This window comes from Silene latifolia, unplaced genomic scaffold, assembly GCF_048544455.1.
Source record: "Silene latifolia isolate original U9 population unplaced genomic scaffold, ASM4854445v1 scaffold_20.1, whole genome shotgun sequence".
Classification (NCBI taxonomy): domain Eukaryota; kingdom Viridiplantae; phylum Streptophyta; class Magnoliopsida; order Caryophyllales; family Caryophyllaceae; genus Silene; species Silene latifolia.
The window spans coordinates 8548009-8566560 of record NW_027413163.1 but is presented as its reverse complement, the minus strand read 5'-3'; the positions used below and the strand labels follow the sequence as shown (position 1 = coordinate 8566560).

Below are 18552 nucleotides of genomic sequence, written 5' to 3'. Positions count from 1 at the left end.
ATTATACAACAATCACCTTACACAATCAACAATTACCAAAAACCAATTCCAATACGATAATTAATCAACAACAATAACAATCACCAACAACACTATGTAACCAATACTGAGTAGGGAAAGCCTACCTGGAATAGCAATCACCACAGACGATCTAGCAGCTAATCAGAATCTCTCCTATACAAATCCTCCTCCTATAACATGCACATATACAATTACCAACTACACATCACAAAACACCCAAAACCCCCCAACATTACCCAATTAGGGTTTTAATGAAACTCAACCAAACGCTATAAAAATTATATAAAGAACTTACCCTTACCACGACGATCACAACGGTATAATGAACGAGATGATCCGACGAACCTAGCCTTGGGGATTTGCCAATAACGTGAGAGATGTGACCTATGTAACTGTTGTTCTTCTCTTGAAAGGTTTTTAAAATGTTAAAAAGTGTTTAAAAATAATGACAAAAGCCTTTTATATTAATCTCGCGTTATTAACAAAACCCTTCTAAACAAACCCGTAAAACACACTTACTCGATCGAGTAAGTCACTTACTCGATCGAGTGCCCCGTACTCGATCGAGTGTCTCACTTACTCGATCGAGTACCCTACAGGCAGACTACTGTTTTGCGTGAAAAGCTACTTACTCAACAGAGTAAGTCTCACTCGATAGAGTACCCTCAGACATAGAAAATCGTAGTATTACACCCATATGGAAGGGCCATGTTTATCTTCATCATTTGGTTCAAGACCAATCAGGAATTCCCGATCAACCACTTTGCCAACCACAATTTCTTCCAAGACGAAATTTTCATCTTCCTCAATTTTTTCACTCACTATCTCCATTGTTCTTCCTAATTCCTTCCCACTTCTCAAGTAACCAAGTGGACTTGTTGATGAAGTGGTAGTCCATCTTTGGGGTTAAGTCCTTGAGTTGGTAAAGAATGCGGGCTTCTTTGAGTGTTAAAAGTCCAATGATTGTCTATGTGAGAATCAAATGTCCTTTGATGTCTTGGACATTGGTGAGAACGTTTCTCAAATCCTTGAATTGTTGATCATATTGGGCTTCTCTTTGTTGTGCTCTAGCATCCATTTCTTTCAAAATTCCTTCAATGAAAGAGTTTGGGTTTGGGGGTTCAATTGGTGGAGGTTAATAAGGATTTTGTTGTTGCTGGGAATGGTGAGGTTGTTGGTCTTGTAAAACATAGGGTTCTTGTGGGTATGGGTCTTTTTGTGAAAATGATGAGCAAGTGTTATATGAATGCCCAATACCACCACAATTATCACAAGTAGGAGCATATTGTTGATAGTTTCTTGAAGGAGAGCTTGGTTGAGAGTAGGTCCTTGGCGGTGACCTAGGCACTTGAACATAGTAGACCTTGGGGTGATTTGGTCTTTGTTCACGATAAAAAATTTCATGCTTCCTCTCCACCAAAAAGTTATCAAACTTCTTTGACAATTCATCCAACTTGGCTTTATTTTCAAATTCTAGCTTTGAAGGTCCTTCACTCTTGGACTCATTTTCTCTTCTATAGACACTTTCTCTACCTCCATAGCTAAGCTCCATGTCGGAAATATTTTGGATTATCTCCATGATTTGGGCATTTTTCATCTTGTCAAAGTTGCCACTGGAGGCCATCACAATCATATCCCTAAACCTTTGCTCAAAAGTTTTAAATAAGATTTGAGTTGTCATCCATTTGAGGATTCCATGATGTGGGCAAGAGGTAAGAAGGTCTCTAAATCTTTCCCATGCTTCACTTAAAGTTTCAAGATGCTTTTGCTTGAAAGTTTGGATTTCATGCCTTATTCTAGCGGTTTTTGTAGGAGGGTAGAATTTGTTGATAAAAGCCTTTGACAAGCTTTCCCAAGTAGTGAAAGTACCCGGTTCATGTGAATTCAACCATTTTCTAGCATTGTCCTTCAAGGAAAGAGGAAAGAGCATAAGGAGAATTTGTTCTTCCGTGATGCCATCATACTTGATCATACCCGCTTTTTCTTTGAATAAGACAAGATGTTCATGAGCATCTTCACTCTTCAAGCCATGAAAAATATCTTTTTGAATAAAGGAGATTGTATGATGACGGAGTTCAAAAGTATTAGGAGCGAGAACTCCATAATTAATCGCCGAGTAAGACCAACTAGGATCCGGTCTACGGTAGTAAACCATTGGTTGGTCCGTCATTTCTTTGTCAACGAAGTTGGTTCTTGGTATAGTTGGTGGGCTAGGTGAGTTTGAATGTTGTGAATGCTGGGTGAGTGATTTGGAGAATGGTTTGGTTGAAGGGTGGAGATCTCCTTAGAGCCGATAGTGCTAACCATCTTCTTACCCGGAAAGACTTCTCAATCTCTCGATCTAGATGGAAAAGAGAACCGGTGTTGCACCTATACATACACTCAAAGAGATCAAATGGTCCTAATGCAAAGAATACACTAGGAGAATGATGGAAAAACAAACAAATAAATAAACTAAGCCTAGAAACAAACAATTAAACTAATCCAATATCGCCGTCCCCGGCAACCGCGCCATTTTGATACCGAGTTTTGTCGTGCTCCTCAGTATACAAACAATATTTTTAAAACTTAATACCAAACTAATGAATGTAATAGGGTAAAGAGGTCGATCCATAGAGACGGGATTATGGTTCTTAAATTGATTGTTTATTTCCTGGTTTAATTCTAGCAAATGTTGAATCCCCCTTATACTAAAAGAATAAGAGATCTCCAATATTTTCCACCTAAATGAAAATTACTCTATAATTGGGCTTCATTATGTAATATCTACAATTGGGCCATTCTGTTTAATTTCATTTACTCCTCCTCATTCAAAGTTTCAAACCAAAGGTTACATTCTCTTTCTGGGAGTCCTACTTCACAAATTTTGACTCTGAATTCCATCAAAAGTATAACATTTTGATAGACGAAATTTAAATATATATATAGATTTATTACGAAAAAAAATTACATAAAATGTTATTTTTTGATAAAAAGCGACAAGTATTAAAAGTGTTGAACCTTATGTTTTCTACCTCTTAATACTAAACATTATTAATAATAAATTTTATAATTAAATTTCAATTGAAGTTAATACTATTACTAATTGTTAGTTTCTCTAATATGTTTATCTAGAAAACCGCGCATTCGCGCGGGATTTATACTAGTGATTGATAAACTAATTAATAAGACTACAACTAAAACAAGCAATGACAAATTGATTAAGATGCTAATTAAGGAAGCAAGGGTGGTCGGGTTCATCATGTAGAGAAAGGGTCGAGTAAAGGCACAAATTAACAAGTAATTAAGAAGATTTCAAAGGTAAATCTCCACCCCTTGATGTGAGACTAACCCAAGGCCTAGCATAATCGAACTCTCGCTCTAATTACCCAAGACCCACTAGTCGTCATGAATTATCTAGTTACAAGTCAAGCTCTCACCCAACAAGTTATAAAATAGTGAAATTGACCCGAATTCTCATTGAGACATTTCCACAAACACTTTGTATGCATGACAATTAGAAGAAAAATTACCATGAATTGCTTGTTTGCTCAAGCCAATAATCTACCCCTATTAACCACACAAGACTCTCTTCTACCCTAGCAATGCACTACTCAAACATACTAATGGAAATGAGAACAAAAGATGGGAACTTTAACATGAAATTAAGAAGAACAAACATAATGATAAGACAAGTAATATATTAAACTACAATAAACATGTAACAATTGAGATGAAGAATAATTAAGAGGAGAATTATACCAACATTAATTAAAGGTGGAAACTTTGGTTGAAATAAGGAAGATGAATCTCTTCTTATCTTCCAATTACAACCCACTAATCTATATGTAAACTAATGAGAATTGTAAATCTTGCATAAACTAAAGAGTAATTAAATTAATAATGAAGAAAGATTACAACTTTTATTAAGGAAATTGAAGAGAGAAATAGGTTCTTGTTACAATTATTAAAGAGTAAGAGAGACTAATTATTCTAATCTAATGAGTTGAATAATCTAAGGTAAAACTAATGTGTGGTGTGTCTTAATCTAATGTGCCTTTTTATACTACTAGTCTAATAATTAATATTAATATTAATAATAAAAATAATAATAATAATAATAATAATAATAATAATAATAATAATAATAATAATAATAATAATAATACAAACTAATAATAATAATAAAAACTAATAATAATAATACAAACTAATAAAAATAATAATAATACAAACTAATAATAATAATAATAATAATAATAATAATAATAATAATAATAATAATAATAATAATAATAATAATAATAATAATACAAACTAATAATAATAATAATAATACAAACTAATAATAATAATAATAATAATAATAATAATAATAATAATAATAATAATACAAACTAATAATACAAACTAATAATAATAATAATAATAATAATAATAATAATAATAATAATAATAATAATAATAATAATAATAATAATAATAATAATAATAATAATAATAATAATAATAATAATAATAATAATAATAATAATAATAATAATAATAATAATAATAATAATAATAATAATAATAATAATAATAATAATAATAATAATAATACAATACACACCCTATAATCAAAACTAAATGACACACGACTCAAAAACAAAAGAAAAAGGGGAAAGGGGAAAGAAACAAGACACACGCAGCAGAGAGGACATATGCCGATATTCCGGCCACCGGTGAGGGTCCTGGCGGCGAGGTATGTGGAGCAAGAGTAGAAATTGGCGAGGGTGTGTGGGTGCCGGCTGGCCGGCAGAAGGGCCATCGATAGATAGTAACAATGGTTGATGTGAGATGAAGGCTTGCGGTGTTGCGTGTCGGTTAGTCGGCTACCGGCTAGGTAGCACCAAAACAGACACGGACACGACACGGACACGTGATACGACATCCCATGAAATTTAGGACACAGGACACGCTATTTAAATTTAATAAAAAAAATATATTTTATGGTTATAAATAACATATGGTTTTATTTTTGTAATGTATTTGATTCTAAATTTAATGTATTTGATACTAAATTGAGGTAATTGAAGGTAAAATTCGACCTTAACTATAACAAGTTCTCATTTCTCACCCAAACCAATTTTCTAATCAATCTCTTTTGACAATTTTTTCCTCGTCTAAACTATAACATTTTTAGACGAGTGTCGGGTGTCCGGGTGTCGAACACGGTGTCGGACACGGGACGGCTAATTAGGAGGAGTGTCCGTGCTACCTAGTGTGGACAGCGGGGGGCCCACGGGGGCGCTTGGGAGGGAGAGAACAAGCGTTTGCATTTTTGTTGGAGTCGCCACCAATTTTTATGGGAAATTGGAACCGTTCGAATACCTCGTGCCATGTCAAGACACAAAGTAGAGACATGAACACCAAGCAATCGTTACCCTTAGCATTTTATGTCTAGAATGACTCTCGTGGATGCCAATGAACACGGATGTTCATAGAGATCTGGAGTAAGGGGTGAGGGTACGTATTAGGAAGCTCTTTTGATCGAAAACCTAATCCCGCCCGCCTCGATAGCGGCCTCTACTAATGATTAAGGACATCATTTATACTCGATATATCGTCAGTTATATGCATGCAATGCAACATCCAAGTTTTAATCCTAGCATGTGAGAATTAGCTAAGTCGGTTGACACGTAATTTAACATACAATTAATGTCGAAGTAGGATTTAATGCTCAATTACATGTGAAAACATACAAATGAATCACACAAATGCGATAAATAATACAACGAAAGAAAATTACAATAATTACAATGGATTAGGCGATTTGTGTCGAAAATACCTTTAAAACGGATAATTTTGAGAAAAGGAATGAATAAAGGAATTATTGAACAGATCAAAAGGTGATAATACGGATAATAGTTAATTATACGTAAGCTAATTAAACTAGGTCAGGCAACAACGGAGTTCAGAGGCAGAAGTCAACCCGGAACAGGCGCAGCAGAGCTGCGCCCTCTGGAAGAGGCGCAGCAATTGCTGCGTCTGTTCCAAGGGTGAGTTCTGGCTGTGAACCCGGAACTGCAAATCGTTAATGTTAATCGGTGAATTTAAGGATTAATTAAATTATTTACTCGGATGAAAGTGATTACTAGGTTATTTACATGTGATAAATGGTCATGAAAGCAATAAAACATGGATGAGACGGATTTAAGACGAATTATTTATATGAACGAATGATTGATTAGTGACATGGGTGAACAAAATATGACGAATTAATGACAAATTAATGACGAATATGACAATAGACAGATGAAAGTATATCAAAGATCGAATTCAAGAAACCCAATATGAACGAATCGAATTTCTACAACCCGGATTGAATTTAATGACGAAAACCCACAAATATGAGATTATAAGGGATTTAAGTTGGATTTAACGATGAATTATATGCTAATGAATGATAAATAATATACATGTGAAATTATTACGATTGTATCGAAGAATTAAAGAAACAAACGAAACAAATAAAGAACGAACGAATTACAGAGGACGAAGGAAGAAGAAAGGAAGCAGGAACTGCGGCAGCCTCACGAAGAGGCGCAGCAGGTACTGCGCTCCTTCGAAGAGGCGCAGCAGTTGCTGCGTCCTTTCTCGACGTCTGTCTCCTGATAATCCGTAAAAAGGGTTTTAAACATGGTTTTAGAAATCGGTTTTAATTGGTATTTTCGACATAAACCTTACATTAATGATACAAAAAATGATAAATAACAATAAATAAAAGAGAGATTTACACCCTCAGACTTACATGTTTGACGAAACGAGAAGGACTAAGATATCGATTAGTGATGCTCGACGCGAATGTAACGAAAGTGCCCTCGTAAGAGGAAAACGATTAGATTAATTATGTTGATTGATTGTGGAGTTGGTCAAATTGGTCGGTCATGCAAACGAGGCTGGTACTCAGAAGGATCCGAGGTTACGTGGTCGAAAGTTCAAGCACGTAGACGCCAAAAAGTAAGAACAAAGGTCTAGAATGCAAAGGGAGAAGAGAAGGGCGGACACTCGCGTGGGAAATATGAGGAGCGAAAGCTCCTATTTATACTAATCACGTGAAGGATTTAGGGTTTCGGAGAGCCTTTGGAAGTGAATCTCGGAAAGATATGAAAAAGATACGAAAATTACGCAGAAAAGGACCTGGGAAGAGGCGCAGCAGCCACTGCGTCTCTTGGAAGAGGCGCAGCACCTGCTGCGTCTGTTCCCAAGTAGTTTCCTCCTGCGGAAGAAAGATTTCCGTGTTTAAGTTATGGTAGGACGGAATAATTTGGTTTTCCTTAATATTTTATGTGAATATTACGGGAAATCGTTTACCAAAGGATAAAGATTATGAAATATTTATAAAATATGGAATAGAAATATCCGGAATATTCCAGAACATTCTGACTCGGGATTTAACGGTTATCAGAAAATGAAGACGGTTTTAGGCCCGGACTCCAAATGTACTCTAATTATCACAAAACGACCGTATCGGCACGTAGATGACAACTAAGAGGTAGACATTAGTATTTGAGCAATCACTTGACGATAAACTTACGAACTGTCACAAATCATTCCGCGTAGCAAACATGCGGCCCAATCATCACCGGGTGGTTTGCGAGAGGTGTATAAATGAGGTATCTACAGAGCCCCCACTTTTACTGAGGCTTGGACAAGGCGAAAGTCAAAGTATAGCCATCAGGTCAATCGAAGATTACAACCTGACGACTATGGCGACGCGTGGCGGCTCAAGGGGTCTGAGCCAAGGACCTGTCGTCGAGAACATTTTAGAGTCTGTCGTAAGGAGGCTCGCCAGCCATAAGAAGAGACCATGCCTGAGACTTCTTCTCGAGATGCTGTCGGAGGTGCATGGGAGCTAAGGAGCTAAGGTCAAGCGTGGGGGCTAAATAAGGTGAGTAGCAGGACACAGGCGGGAACTGCCGAGAGAAAACTGCTTGGGTAGTCTTCGAGAAATAATTGCGAATAGCAGGACACAGGCGGGAACTGCTGAGAGAAAACTGCTTGGGTAGTCTTCGAGAAATAATTGCGAGTAGCAGGACACAGGCGGGAACTGCTGAGAGGAAACAATGTTGATCTCCATGTCTCGAGAGGGAAAGTATATCCGCTTACTCTCGTTGGGGAACATGATTGGGAATTAATCTCCATGTCTTGAGAGGGAAAGTATATCCGCTTACTCTCGTTATAATGAAGGCGTGTCGAAACACCTATGAAGGAATAAATGCTCGTTGCGACAAGCAAAGGTCTTGGAAGAAATAAATGATATGCAATAGTCTGCTGCTGGCTTGGAAAATGTGGGCCGGAACGAAAGAAAATCGTCAAACGGATCAAAAGGATAAAATAGCATCGGGGAAGAGGCGCAGCGCCTGCTGCGTCTATTCCCCAAAGTGTATTTGCTGCGTAAAAACGCGATAATCAGAAGGGTTTATGTTCATTTGTTCGAAACATAATTCACACATTTCTCTCTCAAATCTTCACCATTTCTGCCAAGGTTTGATCCAAAAGCTTGCATTAATCATGACTAATCGAGGTATGTGTCTCATTCTTGCATTAATCTTCTGTATTTGTCCAATTTTGGATCGAAAAAATTAGGGTTTATGACCCAATTAATCGAAAATTTGGGGCTTTTCCCCCAAATGCATTTGCCTTGTGAAATTGACATCAGAAATGGATAGTTGGTAGTATAAAGAACACAACCATGTATTTGTCTCGAATTTTCGTTGAGTTTTGAGCCTTTGAGTGAAATTTGAGACGGTTTCACAGCTAAACCGTAAATTGCTTCGAAAATAGCCTTAGGATTGTCCATTTGGGATGAAACTTGATATTTGGGATCCTTGGATGATGGGTAAACTTCCTACCATCTCGGAATTTTGGTTTGTGACAGCTTTTTCAGGACACTTTTCTAGGGCATAATCGCCGTTATAACGAAATGCTGCCGAAATTTCGACTTGAACCCGAGACTAGGCTTCAAATTAGGCTTGACTTAACCCAAATTACCACATGAGCGATCAGGTTGGTGATAATATGGCCAAAGATGGCGAGAAAAGAGCGGTTTCAGGGCTTCCAAAGGCTCGGAAATCCCTTAACCAAGGCTTGTCGTCACGTGACGCAGCCTAAATTTGCTTTAATGTTGAAGGTGATGAGGCTTCTACTTCTGGGAGGACTCCCATGGAGATAGATTCCGTTGCTGTCGAGGAGGCTTTAGAGCAGGCCTTCACCGCCGCGGTGATGGCTGCTGGGGATGAGGTCCATGAGGAGGAGGCTGTTGAGGAGGAGGAGGCCCCGAGACGGGCCAACGTTGGACGAGGAGGTCGTCACCGAGAGGAGCTCTGCGTGGCCGAGACCGGGAGAGTAGGCACTTGGCCGTGGGTCAGAGGGGGTCACCCGTCCCACAGACGGTGAAGAGCTTGGTAAATAGAAATTCACTACTCATCACCCATCTTCTTTCATTCATTTGTTCACATCTCTTCCAATTTTTGTTCAATAGAAACTAAAGATAGCTTTTGTTTCACATCACAATAGGAGGCCGGGAACATCAGGTCGTTCTCGGGTTACATGACAGCGATGGAGTGCTACGAGCGACTGTCGGCGGAGGAGCGCGCCATGATCGAGCGCGGAGCGTTCGGTGCTTTGGTGCAGGCCTGGAGGGATATCGCGAAGAGGAAGCTGCGGGCTAACCTTAGCCTGGTCCGCGCTTTCTTGGACCGATTCTGGGATACGACTTCCACATTTCACATGCTTTTTGGTGAGGTGGAGTCACTCTGGAGGACTACGGCATGATCTCTGGTCTGCTGTGTGGGTCTGAGGCTGTGGAGTGGCCGGAGACTGCCATGAGGGTGGACTCGGGCGAGGCTAGGAGGTTGATCAGCTGGAACTTGTCGCCGAGGGCCGTCACGATCTGGGTTTGGTGCCCAGCTCCTACGTTCGAAACTACTTCGCGGGAAAGATCCCGCGGCCGGTGACGATTGATGGGAGGGAGACGGCTCCTCCTCCCCGTCTGGTGAGCAGAGGGTCCGTTTGTGGCTCGTGGTTTCGTCTTCGATCTACCTCGAGACAAGGGAGAGAGGCTGTCGACGAAGCTTCTTCCCTTCCTTTCTGACCTGAGCTCCCTAGGGCGTTGGGACTGGGTCACTGCTGGTTTTACGGTCCTCATCCGCTTCATGAGGGCCATGGTTCGTCCGGAGTTGATGGAGATGGGGACTTCTCCTGGCGCTGTCGAACCTGGACTACTGCTGGAGGTATGGACCTTCATTTAGACCAAAATCAATTCTTTTCCTTATCAAATCACGAAAGATCGTCATTGACTATCTTGCTTCGCAGGCGTGGGTGTACTTCTACTTCCCGGGCCTCGCGCCCAAGAGGACGGAGCCGCTGGAGAAGGCCTATCCCGTGGTGAGGGATTGGGTGATGTGCAGGACGAAGAGCAAGCGTTCTTCTCACGGTGTCTACCGGCGGGACGTGAACGCTCTTCAGCTAGACAGCGTAAGCATCTCATATTCATTTGCTTCTATATTGCTTTTAAATTGATCATAAGAATGATTCCTTTGTTTATCTTGTCCCAGTGGGTGCCCAGGCCTTGGGCGGAGTACGCTGACGTGCCTCCTTTTGTGGCTGAGGTCCTTCGACTTAGGAGCTCGAGCCGGCTGCTGTTGAGGACGTCGATGGGTCTTGTGTGGTACTTGGGCGAGCGCTTGGCTCGTCAGTGCTCTCGGTGTAACACCCCCATACTCCGAGTGCCTTACCAGGACCACTCAGGTATGAAGACATCACCATCTCGGTCGCCCGAGGTATGATAATCAAATAGACAAAACAGAAACAACATTTATTGTAAATAGTTTAATGAATCAATACAATCCTCGAAACCAAACTGAAAGTACAATACATTATTCCAAACTATCTGTTCTCAACTGAAATATAAATAAATGCTAAACTACAGCGGAAGACTCTATCGTCACGTCGTGGCCATCCCAAATAATATCCCGATACTCATCTCTATACCTGCTCAATATCTGCTCACCATCCCCGAATGGATCACCGCAGTTTTACAAAACAACACCGGTCGACTAATCACACAATCAATATAAACGGCAATAACAAGACGACATACAAACAACTATCACACACACACACACCACCAACTCCCATCATCTCAATACCGACCGTCCACCGGACCCAGCCCCGCTGGGGGACCGCAGCCGTTCCCACCTAAGCCCCGCTCATCGTACGAGCGATAACCCTGTCCATTAATGTGCACATCCCCTTTCGTGGCGGGTTCCACGAAGGGCGAAACTAGGACGTGAGATCACTCCCGCAAGTGACCCCACTCAGCCGAGAACGCATCTCGAGAGCCATAGAACCCAATCACAATCACAATCACAATCACAATCACAATCATCATATTAAACAACTAACTACAGCACATCACCAATATCCCATTATGGGACTAATACTAAGTAGGAAATCCTACCTGGAAAGCATAACACGCAGACGGTATCTACAGCTGTATCAAAACGGCTCCTCTACGAATTCTCCTCCTACCATACAACACATAGACGCTACCATTCAATTACTACTCATAAAAACCCCCAATTCCTAAATTAGGGTTTCATCAATCTTAACAAAACATAATATAAATTATATTAAAAGCTTACCCTCGACGCAAGGAATCCAACGACGCGAACTACGATACAAACTGACCGTCTGAACTCCGGGAATTGTCAAGAACGCGATTAGGAAGAAGACAAGTTGCTTTCTCTCTTAAACAGGTTTTAGGTTTTGTAAAAAGTGATTTAGAACAATTACGAATATGTTTAAATACCTTAATCGCGTAATTAACAAAACCCGAGAAAACTCCCCGTAAAACCGGACACTCGATCGAGTACCCAAGGTACTTGATCGAGTACCCCCCTACTCGATCGAGTGCCCCAGCTACTCGATCGAGTACCCAACAGGTCAGAAACTGTTTTATTCCGCAACTTGCCCTTACTCGACAGAGTAAGGGCTACTCGATAGAGTACCCCCAAGACATATAAATACGGAGTATTACAGTCTTCCCTCCTTAAAAGGAACTTCGTCCCCGAAGTTCAAACCACTACCAAAACAAAGGTACTCCAAAACATTCCCGACTCAACAACCAAAACAAAACTCAACATAAAACACGCTACTTACCCAACTCATCCCGACAACCTACCGACGCAACATACAAAAAGGTGTGTAAAACTCTTAGAAACTGCTCGCGATCATCTCCTACCCCCCTTAAAGAAACAAGGTTACGTCCCCGTAACCATACATACCTGATCAAAAAGGAAGGGGTAACGCTCTTTCATGATATCCTCTGCCTCCCATGTAGCTTCCTCGGTCTCGTGGTTAGACCAAAGGATCTTGAGCAAAACTGTCTCACCACCCCTAGTCTTTCTAACCTTTCGGTCTAGGATCTGCTTAGGTACCTCAAGGTATGATAAAGACTCATCCAGCTCTAAGCTCTCTGCCTCCAACACATGTGACGGGTCACTCACATACTTCCGCAGCTGCGATACATGAAACACATTATGTACTCTCTCCAACGCAGCTGGTAAAGCCAGACGATACGCAACTTCCCCAACTCGCTCTAAGATCTCATAAGGCCCTATAAACTTCTGACTTAGCTTGCCTTTCTTCCCAAATCTCATAACTCCGCGCATAGGAGACACTTTCAGAAGAACCTTGTCCCCAACCTGGAACTCTATGTCCCGACGATGTAGATCTGCATAACTCTTTTGTCGGTCCTGGGCTGCTCTCATCCGTTCCCTGATCATCTTAATCTGTTCCACCATCTCATGCACCATCTCTGGTCCTAAAACCACTGCCTCAAGACTATCGTCCCAACAGATTGGACTCCTACACCTCCTCCCATACAAAGCCTCAAACGGTGCCATCCCAATACTGGTGTGATAGCTGTTGTTGTAAGAAAACTCTATCAAGTCCAACCTCTTCTCCCAGCTACCACCAAAATCCATCACACAAGCTCGCAACATATCCTCTAGGGTCTTGATTGTTCTCTCGGTCCGCCCATCTGTCGTCAGGGATGAAATGTCTGTACTCATCTTCAAAGTTGTTCCCAACGATTCCCGCAACTCCTTCCAAAACCTCGATATAAACCTCGCATCTCTGTCAGACACTATGTCCTTAGGGACTCCATGTAACTTAAGACGTTCTTTCGATAGGCCATAGCCAATTGTGCCTTAGTCCGTGTATCTTTCATTGGAACAAAGTGAGATGACTTGGTCGACGATCCACTATCACCCAAATCATGTTGTTACCTTGTTGACTCTTTGGGAAACCCACAATGAAATCCATGGAAATGGATTCCCACTTCCACTCAGGCACCTCCAAAGACTGAACCTTACCTTGTGGTCTTCTCTGTTCCCCTTTAACTCTCTGGCATGTCAAATAACGGGACACAAACTCAGCTGTCTCTTTCTTCATCCCAGGCCACCAAAACGTTTTCTTCAAATCTTTGTATAGCTTGTCTCCACCTGGATGAACTGAATACGGAGTGCAATGTGCTTCTGTCATGATTGTCTTTTTCAACTCCTCATCATTAGGAACACACCATCTACCATCAAACCTCAAGCTACCATCTGTATGAATGGAAAAGCGGGACACTGTCCCTTTCTCTACCCCAGCTCTCCACTCCACTATCTTAGGATCCAAAGCCTGCTTATCCCGAATGTCATCATAAAACTCCATATGTACTGTCATATCACCCATGGCATCTCCTTTCTGCATCATATGTATCCCAAAGCTCGCTACCTCATCCCTCAGCCTCATCAAAGATAGAGTTGTACACAAAGAATGTACACTCTTTCTACTCAAAGCATCAGCAACAACATTGGCTTTCCCTTCATGGTAGATGATCTCCATGTCGTAATCGCCAATCAACTACATCCACCTCCTCTGTCTCATATTCAACTCCTTCTGCGTGAAGATGTACTTGAGACTCTTGTGATAAGAAAATACCTTAAAGATTGCTCCATAAAGGTAATGTCTCCAAATCTTGAGAGCAAACACCACTGCACCCAACTCCAGATTATGAGTAGGGTAATTCTCCTCATAAGGCTTCAACTGCCTAGAAGCATAGGCAATCACTTTACCATTCTGCATCAACACACACCCCAACCCATTCTTCGAGGCATCCGTATAAACCTCGAAATTCTCGCTCCTTCAGTAATGCGAGGACAGAGCCGTGGTCAAACGCTCCTTTAATGTTTGGAACGCCGTCTCACAACTCTCATCCCAACGAAACCTGTTCTCTTTCCTCATCAACGCCGTCATCGGTCTAGCTATCTTGGAGAAATCCTTCACGAACCGTCTGTAGTATCCAGCTAAACCCAAGAAACTTCTCACTTCAGCAACATTCTTTGGTGCTTCCCACTTTGTCACTGCCTCAATCTTCGCCGGATCCACACACTACCCCATCTTTAGAGATTACATGCCCCGAAAAGGCAACTTTCTCCAACCAGAACTCACACTTGGACAGTTTAGCATACAACTCATGATCCCTCAAAGTCTGCAACACGATCCTCAGATGCTCCTCATGCTCCTCCTTAGTCTTAGATTAGACTAAGATATCATCGATAAACACCACCACGAATCGGTCCAAGAACTGTCTCAAGATCCTATTCATCAAATCCATGAACACCGCCGCGCATTAGACAACCCAAACGGCATCACCACATACTCATAATGGCCATACCTCGACGTGAAAGCTGTCTTCGGTATGTCCACCTCTCTAATCTTCACCCGATGGTATCCCGACCTCAAATCAATCTTAGAAAAGACTCGTTGCACCGCTCAACCGATCAAACAGTCATATATCCTTGGCAAAGGATACTTGTTCTTTATCGTCACACGGTTCGGCTCCCCTAATCTATGCACAACCTCAAACTCTCATCTTTCTTCTTCACGAAAAGAACTGGTGCTCCCCAAGGCGATACACTTGGTCTAATGTATCCCTTCTCTATCAAATCATCCAACTGCTTCCTAAGCTCCTCCATCTCCTTAGGACCCATACGGTACGGTGCCTTAGAGATTGGCCCCGTCCCTGGCTTCAACTCAACGGTGAAGTCTATCTCCCTCTTCGGTGGCAACCCCGAATCTCCTCTGGAAAAACATCTGCAAACTCTCCCACCACCGGTATCTCGTCAACTACCGGCTCTCTATCCGGTCATCTCTCACATGGCACAAAATCGAGGACATCCCTTCCTCGGATACGACTTCAAGGTGACAAATGCAACCAACTTAACTTTGGGTTTGACTAGAAACCCACGGTAAGACACACTAACACCCTTAGGGCCTCTTAGGGACACTTTCTTTTGATGACAATCTATCTTAGCTTTATACTTTCCTAACCAATCCATCCCAACTATCATCTCAAAACCATTAAAAGGAAACTCTAGCAAGTCTACAGGGAAATCGACTTGCCCAACTATCAAAGATACATCCCTAAACAACCTCCCACACGATACGAGACTCTCCCGAAGGTATGAAAACTTGCTCCCTAACCGACTCATATACTCTCAAACCCAACTGTTTTACATGACTCGAAGACACAAACGACCGAGAAGCCCCCGAATCAAACAAAACAAACGTAGGAATACCATTAACAAGGAATGTACCGGTGATAACGTGCGCATCTTCCTCACCGTCTTCTTGTCCATCATGAACAACTTGCCATCGGTCTTCCGCCCACCTCCTGGACAAGATCTTGGGCCGATGCGGTCGGCTTAGCACCCGACCCTTGATTGTTGTTGTTGTTCGTCGGTGTCTTCGATAAGAATTACCGCCGTTGCGGTTGCCTCCACTCGCAGCTCGACCTCCCCGTTTGGCCATGATCCCGCCGGTCCGTTGCTCGCGAAGCTCTCGCGCAGTCTCTGGAAAGATCCCGGTGCACTTGTGCACTCATGTCTCTTGTGGCCTACGCCACCACAACCAAAGCAGTCACTCCCACCGTTGCTCACACTCCCACGCCTCTCCCAAAGGAAGTTCCAAAGACTAAACCCGGACCCAGAAGAAAACCCCTTAGATTGATTGTGGTTGCCTTTCTTGAAATTAGATTGGCCACCACCCTCGCTCTCATACTTCCTCTTCTCACCACCAGACCTCTCCTGAGCCATCTCCACTAGTCTCTCCGCTCTCCCAGCCCTCTCATATGCTTCCTTTACATCGCAAGGACTCCCACGGGTATCTTATCCATAATTTTCGTGGTTAGCCCTCTCTCAAACCTCAAAGCGATTCTCCTCACTCAAACCCATATCCTCAAAGATATCTAGATTTCTCATTGAACTGCTGTAGTACTCACCACGTACATCTCAAAGATCATCTTAAACTTGTCGAACTCCTCTCTCAACTTACTCCTCACATGTTCGCACGAACTCCTTCCTCACAAAATTTCCCTACGAAACTCCTCCCAAGGTATAGCAGGGTAACCCCGGTTGGTGTATATCTCCTTGGCACTCACTTTCACCGAATCCCACCACTTGCCACCGCCTCCCTCGGATAAAATGCAGCCGATCCACTCTCATCTCATCAGACAAATAACTAAATCTAGTATGTTCTCCATCTCCCTCAACCAACTATCAAGAAGGTTAGGCTCCTCAATCCCCTTGTACTCCTTCGGGTTAAACCTCGCAATATAGAGGCTGACTTTAGCATGGTCAACCTCCTTCTCCTTACTCTTATCCTTGTCCTCATTCACTCTCTTCAGGGTCTCAGTAAGAGCGTCCTGGTGCTCTAACATCTTGACGATGTCGTCCGTAGTCATAAGCTCAGCTCTCGCATACAAAGCATTTCTCTTGGGCGGCATCTTGAAGCTATACAAGAAAGGGTAAACATAAACACACGTACTAAACCCCAAAACACGATAACGCGCTGCCCAGAACCTACTCGATCGAGTATCCAAACCCACTCGATCGAGTAACGGGCTACTCGATCGAGTGCCCCCATGTACTCGATCGAGTACCCAAACTCCAGAACCAAACAGACCTTCTGATCTCTAACCCACTCGATCGAGTGTCTAGGCTACTCGATCGAGTGACCCCCTACTCGATCGAGTACCCCTAGTTACTCGATCGAATGCCCCAAAACACGATTCTGGACTCAAAATCGCCAAAAACCTACCCGATCGAGTCAGCCTCACTCGATCAAGTACCACCCATACGTAAGAGCTACCCGCATAATATGTCATATACTAACATGCTAACTTTATAAATCACATTATATCATATCAATCATGCTATTAATTGCCACGTTGTAAAACATTCCATCATGCTATCATTTCATCAACAATGTCTATATATATATAACATCACTTTTCTTTTATCTCATTAATTCCAATTCGAACATCCAACCATCAACACATTCCATCACATTGTTACGCAAGTTACTAAGCACATACATGACTCAACTCACACATTTCCCCCATGTGACCGGTTCAAAGTTGTAGGGCGACCCCCGCGACTTTAGGACGTCTCCCAAGCCTTTGCACTAGCTCCTACAACTTCTACCCCGGGTTCATTTTAATTGACTCCCTATGTTCATTAAGTTCATTGGTTACAGGTTTCAGGATCGTCGCTCTGATACCATTTGTAACACCCCCATACTCCGAGTGCCTTACCAGGACCACTCAGGTATGAAGACATCACCATCTCGGTCGCCCGAGGTATGATAATCAAATAGACAAAACAAAAACAACATTTATTGTAAATAGTTTAATGAATCAATACAATCCTCGAAACCAAACTGAAAGTACAATACATTATTCCAAACTATCTGTTCTCAACTGAAATATAAATAAATGCTAAACTACAAAAAGACTCTATCGTCACGTCGTGGCCATCCCAGCTATCCCAGTACTCATCTCTATACCTGCTCAATATCTGCTCACCATCCCCGAATGGATCACCGCAGGTTTTACAAAACAACACCGGGGTCAGTACTAATCACACAATCAATATAAACGGCAATAACAAGACGACATACATCTGAAATATCACACACACACACACACCACCAACTCCCATCATCTCAATACCGACCGTCCACTGACCCACCCGCCAGGGGGACCGCACCTGTTCCCACCTAAGCCCCGCTCATCGTATTTGAGCGATAACCCTATCCATTAATGTGCACATCCCCTTTCGTGGCGGGTTCCACGAAGGGCGAAACTAGGGCGTGAGATCACTCCCGCAAGTGACCCCACTCAGCCGAGAACGCATCTCGAGAGCCATAGAACCCAATCACAATCACAATCACAATCACAATCACAATCATCATATTAAACAACTAACTACAGCACATCACCAATATCCCATTATGGGACTAATACCGAGTAGGAAATCCTACCCGAAAGCACAACACGAAGACGGTATCTACAAAAGTATCAAAACGGCTCCTCTACGAATTCTCCTCCTACCATACAACACATAGACGCTACCATTCAATTACTACTCATAAAAACCCCCAATTCCTAAATTA

General features: G+C 42.1%; 1 non-coding gene across 1 annotated transcript; it reads left to right on the top strand.

Annotated features, from left to right (window-relative positions):
• The first annotated feature begins 1712 nt into the window (after positions 1 to 1712).
• LOC141638599 (small nucleolar RNA R71) lies at positions 1713 to 1819 on the top strand. The gene has a single exon (XR_012542146.1). It is a non-coding gene; the product is annotated as a small nucleolar RNA R71 (small nucleolar RNA).
• The last annotated feature ends 16733 nt before the right edge of the window (positions 1820 to 18552 follow it).